The 13,064-nt window shown below is 39.2% G+C and overlaps 1 protein-coding gene across 1 annotated transcript in view; it reads left to right on the top strand.

Annotated features, from left to right (window-relative positions):
* Positions 1-13,064, top strand: part of KIAA1324L (KIAA1324-like ortholog) — a 220,012-nt gene that overhangs the window by 100,161 nt on the left and 106,787 nt on the right. The window contains exon 2 of the mRNA XM_010859123.1: positions 8,067-8,187. The gene's annotated coding sequence lies outside the window, so the exon portion shown is untranslated. The remainder of the gene's footprint in view (positions 1-8,066; positions 8,188-13,064) is intronic.

Below are 13,064 nucleotides of genomic sequence, written 5' to 3'. Positions count from 1 at the left end.
GCTACTTTAAGTAGCTAATATTTATTTGGGTGTATCCTGACATTTTCTGTTTAGGTGTAAGAAAGCACAATTTGGGAGTTTGTGCCTATACTTGATTTGTGAGTGAATGTGTGTGTGTGTGTGTTATCAGATTTGTATTGAGGAATAATTTTCTCTTAAGCATTTGCTATCTACTGAAAAAACATAACGCACAACATGAGAGTTATGAGTTAAGTTTTGTTTGGGGCAAAATAAAGGCTATACCCTGGGAGACAGCCTCTCAGAGAGCTCTGAGGGACTGCTCCTAAGGGGTAAGAGAAAAGGGCAGGATGTATGTGATTTTGATAAAGAGGGTACATGCAGTTAACACATTTTGAGAAAAGGTGGCTGCTAGTAATGATTTTAGTGCTTTTCTAGATATGAGAAGATGCAGGAAATTACACTCATAAAATCTTCTCCTAAAAATGTATATCTGCAGGCCTGTTCTGTTTTTTTCCCCAGAGCACAGAGTGCCTCATTTCTGATCTCCATCCTGAACTCCTTTCAGAGGTGTTGAAGGTCAGTGTCTGCAGTAGCTGGTGACTTTGTTCTTGCAGATGGCGAGCCACAATTTTTCATCCACTTTCATCAGGAGTAATTCCATGCTCTATTTCTTTTTGGGTTGTTTCCTTGGTTCCCATATATTTACAATGTTGAATTTTCAGAGTGTTCCATCATTTTGTTATTTGAGGCAGTATTTTCATTCCCCAGTGTTTGGTGATTTGCAGACTTGTCTAAATAACTGCCGTCCCCTGAGTGGGGTCACGACAAGCCCTTCCTCCAGTTTATAATTTAGAGTGTGGCTTGTGAGCGGATGTTCTGCTGTTTAGAGTGTGCTCTGACTCACATCATTATGTTTGGTGATAAAGTGTCAGGAGCCCTGTAATGTTGCAAAAATTGACAGGAACTTTTCCTCTTGTCAGCAAAATTGTGAAACATGTTGAAATAGGCAGAAAAGATGACTGACCTGTTTAGAGCACCTTTCTGACTGATCAGTTTCTGTATAAGTTTGCATCGTTCCCTGACTTTGAACTATTTTGCAGTACTGAAATTGATAAGAATACAAATGATTCCTGTGCATAGAAATGAAAATCCATTTTATTTTTTGGAATGTAATTGATTATTGCCCTTAGGATATTTCCCAGTTCTGCGTCTCTTAGTTCATTTCACTTTCCTGGTTGGCAGCTGATATGTGTTCTTTTGAGTTCTCCTTTGAACTGGTGACAATGGCTTATTTCTGGATTGACTTGTTAGTTAATGACTTAAATAAAATATTTAAATTTACATTTTCTTTTTAATTTCTCTTTGATACCCCCCAAATTCCCATTTCCAAGGGATCCATGTAGTTCAATATCTATTTAGGTCTGTGGCTAGAGTTATGAGGTATTATCTATAAATCTGAAAATGAATGTGCTGTAGCTCTCTTTATTCAGTACCTTGAATACCATTCAAAATATTTGGGGAGTGTATATTGTATCTTGAGTGATTTTACTGCATCACACTATTTCTTAGATCTCTGCTTTGAGTTTAGGGTTGACTTCAGAAGTAGATTTAAAAAATTATTACTGGCCTAGATGAAATAGCCTATTAAATAATTTAAAAAATAAAACCCATCAGGTAGGGGCTGCAGTCTAAATTTCTGACCCCAAGTGCTGCCCTCTGCATGAAGTATGTTTGCATTTCAGTGTTTTTAAATTATAAATAAACACATTATAGTTTCCTGCTGGAGTGCTAAGAATTTTGTAACTTAACAATAGCTGTGCCTCTTTAGATTTCAAGGGTATTCTAGAGGAGGCAGGTAGAACAAAGAATCATAGGAAGATTAATTGGCATATGACATCTACCACTGCATCCAGAAAACACAACATACCTTTTCTGTGTACTTACTTCTATTCTCATCTCATAACTGGCAACCTGAATAACACAGAGGCCATGGTGACAGAGTTTTCTTGAGCTTGGCTATTTTATTCAGAGGTCTTGCTTCATTTGAAATTCATGCCATACTTTTCAGCATCATTATTTTGCAAGGAGGATAACAAATTACATATGAGGGCCAGGATCTTTACAGTGGGATATGCAGATGAGAAAGAAAGACTTCCTAATACAAATAACTGGGAACAAGAGGAACAGGAAAACCATTATGCAACTATATGGCTGGTCTAGGCTATTCTGCAGTAGGAGATTGTGGTAGGCTGAATACTACTCCTCCTACCAAAGAAAGGTGGCCATGTCCTAATCCCTGGAATCTGTGTATGTTACCTTATATGACAGGGAGAGAAAAGGGCCTAGAAAAAGACTGTGAAGATGTGAATAAGAATCTTGAGATGAAGATGGTTATCTGAATGGGTCTTAAATGCAGTCACAACGGGGAGGAAGAAGAAGGCAGTGTGTCCACAGAGGCAGAGATTGGTGTGATGGCAGCTGCAAGCCAATGAAGCTGGCAGACACCAGAAACTGGAAGAAGCAAGGAATGGATTTTGCCTGAGGGCCTCCAGAGGCAATGTGGCCTGGGTGGCACTTCAATGATGCTGGCTTTGGACTTCTGGCCTCCAGAATTGTAAGAGAACAAAATTCTGTTGCTTTAAGCTGATAAATTTTTGGTAATTTGTTACAGCAGTCAAAGGAAAACTAATACAGATTTTACTACCTGAAAGTGGGGAGTTGCTGTAACACATAACTAAAAATGAGCAGGTGGCTTTAGAATTGGGTAATGAACAGAAGCTGGAAGAATTTAAAGTACATGATAGAAAAAACCTAGACTGCCTAGAACAGACTGTTGACAAAAATATGAATGTTAAAGATTCTTCCAGTGATGATTCAGGAAGAAGTGAGAAATACAGTAGTAAAAGTGAATATTAAATTGTCCTTAGCAGAATGTTGGTAGAAATTTTAAATGTGCTACTGGTTAAGGCTAAAAAGAACATGAGGAACGCATCGTTGGAAATTGGAGGACAGGTGATTTTTGTTATATAGTGGCAGAGTTTAACAATTTCATCCTGTTGTGTGGAAGGTAAGTAACACTTGTAAGTGATGAACTTGAATATCAACGGGGGAGATTTCTGAGCAAAGTTTCACAGCTTACAATAAAATATTAGAGGAAAGAGAAATCGAAGGGAGAATTGTTAAAAAGAAATCGAGACTTGATTATTTGGAAAATTCTCAGCCTGTGCAAATTGCAAAAGATGCTAAATTCATAACTGTTAGGAGAGTATGCTTTGGAGACAAGGCCCAGAGTGTGGCTGGAAAACCTTTTGCTAGTGTCAAAGAAATTAGGTGTGTGATTCATGGATCTCAACTGTCTTAGCAGAAACCAGGAACACAGATGGGATTATCCAGGAAAGATTTTAGGAAGATCTTCTGTCTCATGGAATGAAATGCACAGGAGACCCACAAACTTTTTGATAAAAGGGGAAATACTGCCAGCATCAAGAAAACGATGGAGATGGATGAAATGGAGGAGGGCTGTTGGATTCCCAAAACTTTACAGGCAAGAAGAAGTCCAGTAAAACTATTCAACTGCAAATATGTTTTTATTTAAAAAAAAAATTCAGAAGAATGACTCTGAGGGTAGAGTCTTGGGCCCAGAGATTGGAGCCACGAACTATAGTGGATTATTCCCAGACCTTGAAACGTTATGTAATTTGTCCTACTGAATTTTGAAATGTCTTGAGATGGTTGACATCATCCTTCCCTTTCTTCCACTTTATCTTGTTCTGAGTGGGAATGTCTATAACTGTTGTTAATGTCAAAAACCACTGGACTTTGGAAGCAGGTAACATAGGTGCGCAGATGGAGAGGAATCTTGCCCCCTTATAGATCATAACCAGAGTCTCCTTGATACTTGATTTAAATGATTAGATTTGAATTAGATTAGGGACCTTTGAGCTGATGAGATGTAAATGAGGTTTTGGCCTTTGAATTGATACTGTAATGGGTTGAGACTTTTTAGGGAATGTTGGTATGTGGTGAGTGTATTTTGCATGTGGGAAGGACATGAAATTTTGAAACTAGAGGGTGGGCCGTGGTAGGCTGAATAATGCCCTCCTCTTCAAAAGATATTCATATCCTCTCCCCTGGAACCTATGAGTTGTTATCTTTTGTGGATAAAAAGGTTGAAGATGTGAACAGGTTATGGATCTTGAGATGGGGGATTTTTTTTTTTTTTAATGATCTCAGTGGACCCTAAATACAATCACAAGAGTCTTATCAGAATGAGATAAAAAGGAGATCTGACAGAAGAGGAGAAGGCAGTGTGACCACAGAGGTAGAGACCGGAGTGATTCAGCCACAAACCAATGAATGGCAGCAGCCACTAGAAACCAGAAGAGGCATGGAGAGTGTTCTCCCCACAACCTCCGGAGGGAGGGCAGCCTGGTTGACGTTTTGATTTTGGCCCAGTGATACCAAGTTTGGATTTTTTGCCTCTAGAACTGTGAAAGGATAAAGTTCTTTTGTCTCAAGTGGCTTACGTGTGTGGTAATTTTTGGCAGCATCTGCAGAAAACTAATATAGAAATAGAGGGAGAATCAAATGGTTTCTGCTTACCTGTGTCCTCTTGTATTCTGAGTGTGAGACATCTTTGTGATTCTTATTAGACTTGTAACTACCAGGCTCTTATATTCAAAACTTTGACCACTTCTATTTTAAAACTAGCATTCTATTTCAAGCACAATTGCGTTATATAAACTGTAAACACTAGTAAATAAATGGAAGGCTTGAGTTTTGCTCTCAGCTGTGTTGCTTACTAGGTGGGTATGTATAAGTAAGTCACCTCTGAGTTTTAGTTGAGTAATGGGAATAATGTTAACTGTCTTTCCTAATCCACATAATTATTATGAGTATTTAATGACATAAATATGTGTGAAAAATTCCAGATAAAGTGCATGTGAGATTCCATAATAAACTTTTAATTATGCTCCCTCAACCTATAGGAAGGTTTTCATGAGCTATTTTGTACACAAATCACTGAACACATGAAACACTCCCCCCACCTTAGATAAGATGCTAGAGGTGGAATTTTGGAGTCAAATTTATTTTAACACATTAAAGCTCTTGGTACAGAATGACTGTTTCTCCCCAGAAATCCTATACTACTTCATTCTCTCTTTGGAAGCACATATGAGTGCTCATTTTACTGCACTGTTACATTAGAGAGTTTTAAAATAAATTTAAATGTCATGTCAACTTGATGAAAATCATTATTTATATTTCTTTGGCAGTGTTCAACTTGTTTTGTATATATATTTTTTGTTAGTTGCTCAGTGGTGTCAAGTTCTTTGTGACCCCATAGGCTGTAGCCCTCCAGGCTTCCCTGTCTGTGGAACTCCCCAGGCAAGAATACTGAAGTGGGTTGCCATTCCCTTCTCCGGGGGATCTTCCCAACCCAGGGATCAAACCCAGGTCTCCTGCATTGCATATACTTGGCTATTTGTGTTGTTCTTTAATGAATTGCTTGTGTTCTTTGACCATATTTCCAATAGTTATTTGTCCTTTTCCTTACTGATTTTTAGAAACCCAGTATTTTATACTTTAAAGATTATGGTGAAATATATATATATATATATATATATATCAAATTTAGCACCTTAATAATTTTAAGTATACAGTTCAGAGGCATTGAGTACATTCATATTGTTGTACACCCATCACCACCATTCATTTGCAGAACTCAGAAACCTGGTATTCTTAAGTTAATTAACCTTTGCTGTATGTTTCTTTGGCAGTTCGTTTTGTTGTTTACTTTTTGCTTTTGTTTAGGATGACTACTGATGTATAGTGTTTAACATTTGTATGCTGTCAAATTTAGTGAACCTCATTGTGTTTTCCTCCCTCCCTCTCTCTCTCCTTTCCTCCCTTCTTCCCTCCTTCCTCTTATCTTTCCTTCTGGAAAGCCTTTCCCATTTGTAGGCTTCTATTGATTTTTTTTTTAAACATGTGTAGATTTGCTCTTAGTTGGCAGTGAAACATATTAGAAATTCAGATTCTTGTCAAATAACATCATCTCAAATTGTCTGTTACCAAGCTTTGTAAAAAAAAAAATCCTATTTGAAGAAAATCCTATTTAGAGATGATTGCTTGAAGGATATAATGAATCTTATTTCTGGGAGAGAGTCTGCTGAATGCAGCATAAAGCCCTTGGCTCCCAGATCAGTGATTTTACCTTCTTTAACTCTTGGTCCCTTTTTGTTTTATCTTTAACAGCATGCAGATATTGAAGCAGGGGAAACAGAGATGCAGGTAGTTTGTGCCTTGCCTTATTACCGCTAGTTAGTTCCTTCCTGCATATCACCCTCTGTACCCACATTGCCTTTAAGAAGAAGAAGAATTCTACCACTAATAAGTGCTAACTCAGTGGAGCTTAACCTGGCTAACATTTTACTGCTGCAAAGCCATGCAAAATAGGAAATACTATTATTCTAATTTTACCAATGAAAAAAATGGGTGCTTTGAGAGGTAAAGTGGCTTGCCCAGTATAGCACATTGATGGTATGTGGAGGAATAGGATGTCAGTTCAAACTCAGACCTGATTCCAGAACCTGCCTCTTAACTGGTATTCTTTCTTTGTGTACACACACACACACGCACACACACACACACATGCACACAAACTTCCCTACCTCCCACACCTAGTTTTCTGATGATTATGTGACAATATTTCTATTCACTTCCGTTATTAATAAACGGAGTAGATGAAACCACCTAGCAACTTCTAAAATATTGAGCTGAAAATATTTTGGGCTAGATTTGTAACTTCTCTCCTTCTTGAAATGCTGCAGTGAAATGAAATGCTACATTTTTTCCTCATTCCTATCAGCTCAAGGTCTCAGTGATGTGCTCTGAGCAGGGGTGGTCAACGTGAAGACAGAGTTCAGAGCAACCAAGGGCCAGAGACAAGTGGGTTGGTCTTACTTGGCGACTGTAGTAAATGGTCTATTTTACAGTCAGTGACTGAAGATAGTCTGCTGTGGTGGGGATATATCGAGCCTGGAAGAGCTGCTTTAAAATTTGGTAGTCGTTTAATTAGTATATGGATGATTAATCATTATGCCTTCTGCTAAATTTTAAACAGTGAAAAACTAGGTCTGTGGGAACAATTCTCTTATTTCTTCCTTTGAAAAACTTAGGACAGTGACAGCCTTCAATTTCTTAGGGTTATTTTGCTCATATATTCATATCTATCAGTTATTCAGATCTTAAGAAGCCTGCAAAATAGGGACATGTGCTGTTGCCTTTTGGGTGTGTGAGATTACAGGTCCCTGGTCACACCATCAAGTGTATGGCTGTCATGTTCCTCTTCAGAGCCTCAGCACCTTGTATGGTACATTTTTTTCCCAAACTTTAAACTTTTTATTTTTATTGGGGTATACCCTGGAGGCTCAGATAAAGAATCTGCCTATAGTGTGGGAGATCTGAGTTCAGTCCCTGGGTTGGGAAGATCCCCTGGAGAAGAAAATGTCAACCCACTCCAATATTCTTGCCTGGAGAATTTCATGGACAGAGGAACCTGATGGGCTATAGTCCATGGGGTCACAAAGAGTCAGACATGACTGAGCGACCTAAACACACATAGCCGATTAATAATGTTGTGGTAGTTGCAGGTGAACAGTGAAGGGACCCAACCATACATATACATGTATCCATTCTCCCACAAACCCTGCTCCCATCCAGGCTGGCGCATAACATTGAGTGGAGTTCCATGTGCTGTACAGTAGGTCCTTGTTGGTTATCTGTTTAGAATGTAGCAGTGTACACATGACCTTCCCAAACGCCCTAACTGTCCCTCCCTCCCACCCCTGGCCCTGGCAACTGTATGTTTGTTTTCTAAGTCTCTGAGTCCTTTTCTGTTTTGCAAGTCAGTTCATTTGTGGCATGATATATTTTTTTATCAAAAAACTGCATGATATGGATGGAGTCTTGGAAGAATGAGGATCAACCAGAGAGAACAGTTTGGAATGAGGCTTCCAGGCAGGTTTGAGAGTGACTGAGAAAGCACAGTTGTCCCATTAAAACTGGCTCTAACAAAGACTTGTCTTTGTGATTATTTGCAGAAAGATTACCACTTTGAATATACAGAATGTGATAGCAGTGGCTCCAGGTGGAGAGTTGCCATTCCGAATTCCGCAGTGGACTGCTCTGGCCTGCCTGACCCAGTGAGAGGCAAAGAATGCAGTATGTCTTGACTTTTTGACCTTTTCCCAGTTAAACCCAAGTCCTTCATATGAGCCTGAGAAGTTAAGTGTGATGCCTATAAAAGGCCTTGGAAAAAGGGAGCATGGCTGTCCAGCAGAACAGAAGCATATTTTCTCAGCACCGAGTGCCCTCGGGTCTGAAGTCTGAAAGGAGATGCAGGCTGTGCTAAAGGGTGTTGTTTTCATTTATTTGTCTTAAAAAATCTGGTTACTATCTTTCTTGAAATTCTAAAGGGCAGAGTGGCAGAATTTCTATTTAATAGATTTTTTTCCTTTAAATTTTAAGGGACTTTTCAGAGTTTTGGTACACATAAGTAGCATTTGGTACACATAATATTGTTAAAAATACATTGCGTAAAATGTGCCCTCTTAGTCATTTGTAGGTTCGGTGACATTAAGAACAGTTACATTGTTGTGCTTTCCTCTCCAACACACATCTATAGAACTCTCTAACCTGGCAATGGATTTGTTTTTGTTTTTTTTTTTAGCCATAGAAATATTATAATTTGTCTTTTTAATGTACAGAGAAATTAGAGAATTTGTCTATCATATTCGACAGCTTGTCTTGTAGCAATTAAGCAGGTTTGAAGTGTAACATGAATTAACAGAAATACGTCATTAAATTAATTTTCATTTATAGACTCTACTTTTAAAAACCCTTGAATTTGGTGAGTCATAAGATCCTGCAGTAAAGTTGTCTTGTGGTATTCTAGACTTCAAAGCCAGAAGTAAGACAAAGATTATTTTGGTTTTTCTACAGTCCTCCAAATGGTATTCCTAAAAGCTGAGTTGTTTTGTTCCCAAATGAAAAAGCAGATAAGCAAATTAATTAAACAGATAGCTAATTCCTTCCTCTTCATGGGAAAACTCTATCTCCATGGTTGGTTGGAGGAGTTTTAGCATAGGTGTGGATTTAGTAATAAAAGAGAGACGGGAAGATGGTATGTCTTAGGAAAATTAGAGAAGAAAGACATTATTTCTTGGTGAATGATATTAAATGAATATAAAGAGAACCTGAGAAATCCAGGTTAGCCAGGGAAAGGCTTGTGTCCAGCAAGAATCTTGAGAGGATAGTGGGGCCAGTGAAGAAGATGGATCCATGGCTGGGGTATATGTGACCGCCTCTACAGAAAGGACCAGCTCTCAGGGAGGATTCCAGTTAAAAGGGAAACAGCCTGAGTATTGCCTGTGGAATTAACTCATTGCAAAATTGCTTCTGTCACTTTTCTGAAAAATCTGTATATCTTTTATCTATATTTACATTTTCCTTATGGGCTAATTCCTTGTTTCCCTTGTAAACAACCCTACTGAGGTGCAGTGTGTCAGCATTTTGAATGTATCAGATCTCTTCAAGAAAATTAGAGATACCACGGGAACATTTCATGCAAAGATGAGCACAATAAAGGACAGAAACGGTAGGGACCTAACAGAAACAGAAGATATTAAGAAGAGGTGGCAAGAATACACAGAAGAACTGTACAAAAAAGATCTTTATGACACAGATAACCACAATGGTGTGATCACTCACTTAGAGCCAGACTTCCTGGAATGCAAAAGCAAGTGGGCCTTAGGAAACATTATTGCTAACAAAGCTAATGGTGGTGATGGAATTCCAGTTGAGCCATTTCAAATCCTAAAAGATGATGCTGTGGAAGTGCTGCACTCAATATGCCAACAAATTTGGAAAACTCAGCAGTGGCCACAGGATTGGAAAAGGTCAGTTTTCATTCCAATCCCAAAGAAAGGCAATGCCAAAGAATGTTCAGACTACTGCACAATTGCACTCATCTTACACACTAGCAAAGTAATGCTCAAAATTCTCCAAGCAAGGCTTCAACAGTATGTGAACCAAGAATTTCCAGATGTTGAAGCTAGATTTAGAAAAGGCAGAGGAACCAGAGATCAAATTGCCAACATCTGTTGGATCATCGAAAAAGCAAGAGAATTCCACAGAAATGTCTACTTCTGCTTTTTTGACTACACCAAAGCCTTTGACTGAGTGGATCACAACAAACTGTGAAAATTTCTTCATGAGATGGGAATACCAGACCACCTTATCTGCCTCCTGAGAAATCTGTATGCATGTCAAGAAGTAACAGTTAGAACTGAACATGGAACAACAGATTTGTTCCAAATTGGGAAAGGAGTACGTCAAGGCTGTATATTGTCACCCTGCTTATTTAACTTCTATGCAGAATTCAGTTCAGTTGCTCAGTCGTGTCTGACTCTTTGCGACCCCATGGACTGCAGCACACCAGGCTTCCCTGTCCATCACCAACTCCTCAAGTTTACTCAGACTCATGTCCATTGGGAGAAGACAATGGTGACCCACTCCAGTAATCTTGCCTTGAAAATCCCAATGGACGGAGGAGCCTGGTAGGCTGCAGTCCAGGGGGTCTTGAAGAGTCAGACATGACTGAATGACTTCACTTTCACTTTTCACTTTCATGCACTGGAGAAGGAAATGGCAACCCACTCCAGTGTCCTTGCCTGGAGAATCCCAGGGATGGAGGAGCCTTGTAGGCTGCTGTCTATGGGGTCAAACAGAATCGGACACAACTGAAGCAACTTAGCAGCAGCAGCAGCATGTCCATTGAGTCAGTGATGCCATCCAACCATCTCATCCTCTGTCATCCTCTTCTCCTCTTGCCTTCAATCTTTCCCAGCATCAGAGTCTTTTCCAATGACTATGCAGAGTACATCATGAGAAATTCTGAACTGGATGAAGCATAAACTGGAATCAAGATTGCCAGGAGAAATGTCAATAACCTCAGATATGCAAATGACACCACCCTTATGGCAGAATGTGAAGAAGAACTAAAGAGCCTCTTAATGAAAGTGAAAGAGGAGATTGAAAAAGTTGGCTTAAAATTCAACATTCAGAAAACTAAGATCGTGGCATGTATTCCCATAACTTCATGGCAAATTGATGGGGAAACACTGGAAACAGTGATAGACTTTATTTTCTTGGGCTCCAAAATTACTGCAGATGGTGACTGCAAGCCATGGAATTAAAAGATGCTTGCTCCTTGGAAGAAAAGCTATGACAGTCCTAGACAGCATTTTAAAAAGCAGAGACATTACTTTGCCGACAAAGGTCCAACTAGTCAAAGCTATGGTTTTTCCAGTAGTCATATACGGATGTTAGGGTTGGACTATAAAGAAAACTAAGCTCCAAAGAATTGATGCTTTTGAACTGTGGTGTTGGAGGAGGCTCTTGACGAGTCCCTTGGACTGCAAGGAGATCAAACCAGTCAATCCTAAAGAAAATCAGGCCTGAATATTCATTGGAAGGACTGATGCTGTAGCTGAAATTCCAATACTTTGGCACCTGATGTGAAAAACTTGACTCATTGAAAAAAACCCCTGATGCTGGGAAAGATTGAAGGCAGGAGGAGAAAGGGATGACAGAGGATGAGATGGTTGGATGGCATCAACAACTCAATGGACATGAATTCGAGCAAGCTCCAGGAGCTGGTGATGGACAGTGAAGCCTGGCGATGCTGCAGTCTCTGCAGTCACAAGAGTCTGACACGACTGAAGGACTGAACTGAACTGAACTGTTTCAGCAGCTGTGCTGATGCTGACTGACACTGGCTTTTGAGAACTGATTGTTCCTTTGAAATGGGCTATGGTGGAGTATTTACATGATGGAAATTGACAAACACTACAAATCAGCTTACCAGCATACCACTAATTAAATTCATTGGCCAAAATTTCAAAAATATGCTTCAGAATTGATGTCTGACTAGGAATTATTTCTGTTTGTTGCCAAGGATGTTTTTTGCTCATTAATTATTATTATCTTCCACAGATAATGTTATGAATTTGACATGCCAGCCAGAACTACTCTAAAAACTCAATATAGTAAAGTCATTATTAGTTGTAAATCACTTTAAATGATAGTACTTACTTTTAAAATGATAGCCTAAAATGATACTACTTATGAGATGGCTCTATCTTGGTTTGTCTGAAATCTGAATTTACATGTATTTCTGTATACTATAATTATATCTGCTCTGGAGGTTATTAGTCTGGCCTCTGATTGTGACTGTTCTTTATATGATAAAGGCAAGTTATTTTGAAACTCACAAGAAACTTAATAGAGGCAATTACCTTAGAAGCTCAGTCAATTCCTAACATTAAGCGCGGTGCTTAGCACATTACTGGCCATCAAAGCACTGCTGAAGGCAGTTATGATAATAACTGAAATATTCCTTCAGTGGCTTAGATGTTCTACTGCTAATAATAGCTACCATTTTTCATACATGGATGTTAGGCTAACCACCGTGCTTGGAGCTTCGTATCATTTTCCATTGTATCCTCACAACAACCCTCTCTGATAGCTAATGTCAATATCTCTGCTGATAAGAAAACTCGGAGTTAAGATGGTGAAGTCAGTTACTGCAGGTTGGGTTATATAGGCAGGATGTGGCAGATGTATGGTCAAATACAGACATGTCTGATTCCAGAACCTATCTGGACATATAAGCTGGCATGGGGGTACATATAGCTCTATCACTGACCATCTTCAAGGGAAGATATTAGAAAACGTGTGCTTCAGGATAAAAGAGGATAAAAATGTTGGGGTTCAGGAGCAGCTTGCTATCTGCAAGTGGTGTGTGAATGATGCCCAGACCTGAAATGATGGTGATGCCCACAGGCACTAGACTCAGCAGTTATGTTGTGATGATATGGCCCAGCAGTTGGGCCATCTAAAAGAAAATTTAAAAATTCACATATCTGCTTCATGCAAGTGAAAAATATTTAGGGCAGTGCTTACGTAAGGCATAACTTCCCCAGATCCCACTGTTCTCAGTGAAGCAAAACCCAGAATGCGGCCTCAGTTGAAATTCC

The sequence above is a fragment of the Bison bison genome, unplaced genomic scaffold (assembly GCF_000754665.1).
Source record: "Bison bison bison isolate TAMUID 2011002044 unplaced genomic scaffold, Bison_UMD1.0 scf7180017864454, whole genome shotgun sequence".
Classification (NCBI taxonomy): Eukaryota; Metazoa; Chordata; class Mammalia; order Artiodactyla; family Bovidae; genus Bison; species Bison bison.
The sequence above is the reverse complement of the archived record's forward strand: the minus strand, read 5'-3'. Positions and strand labels throughout refer to the sequence as shown.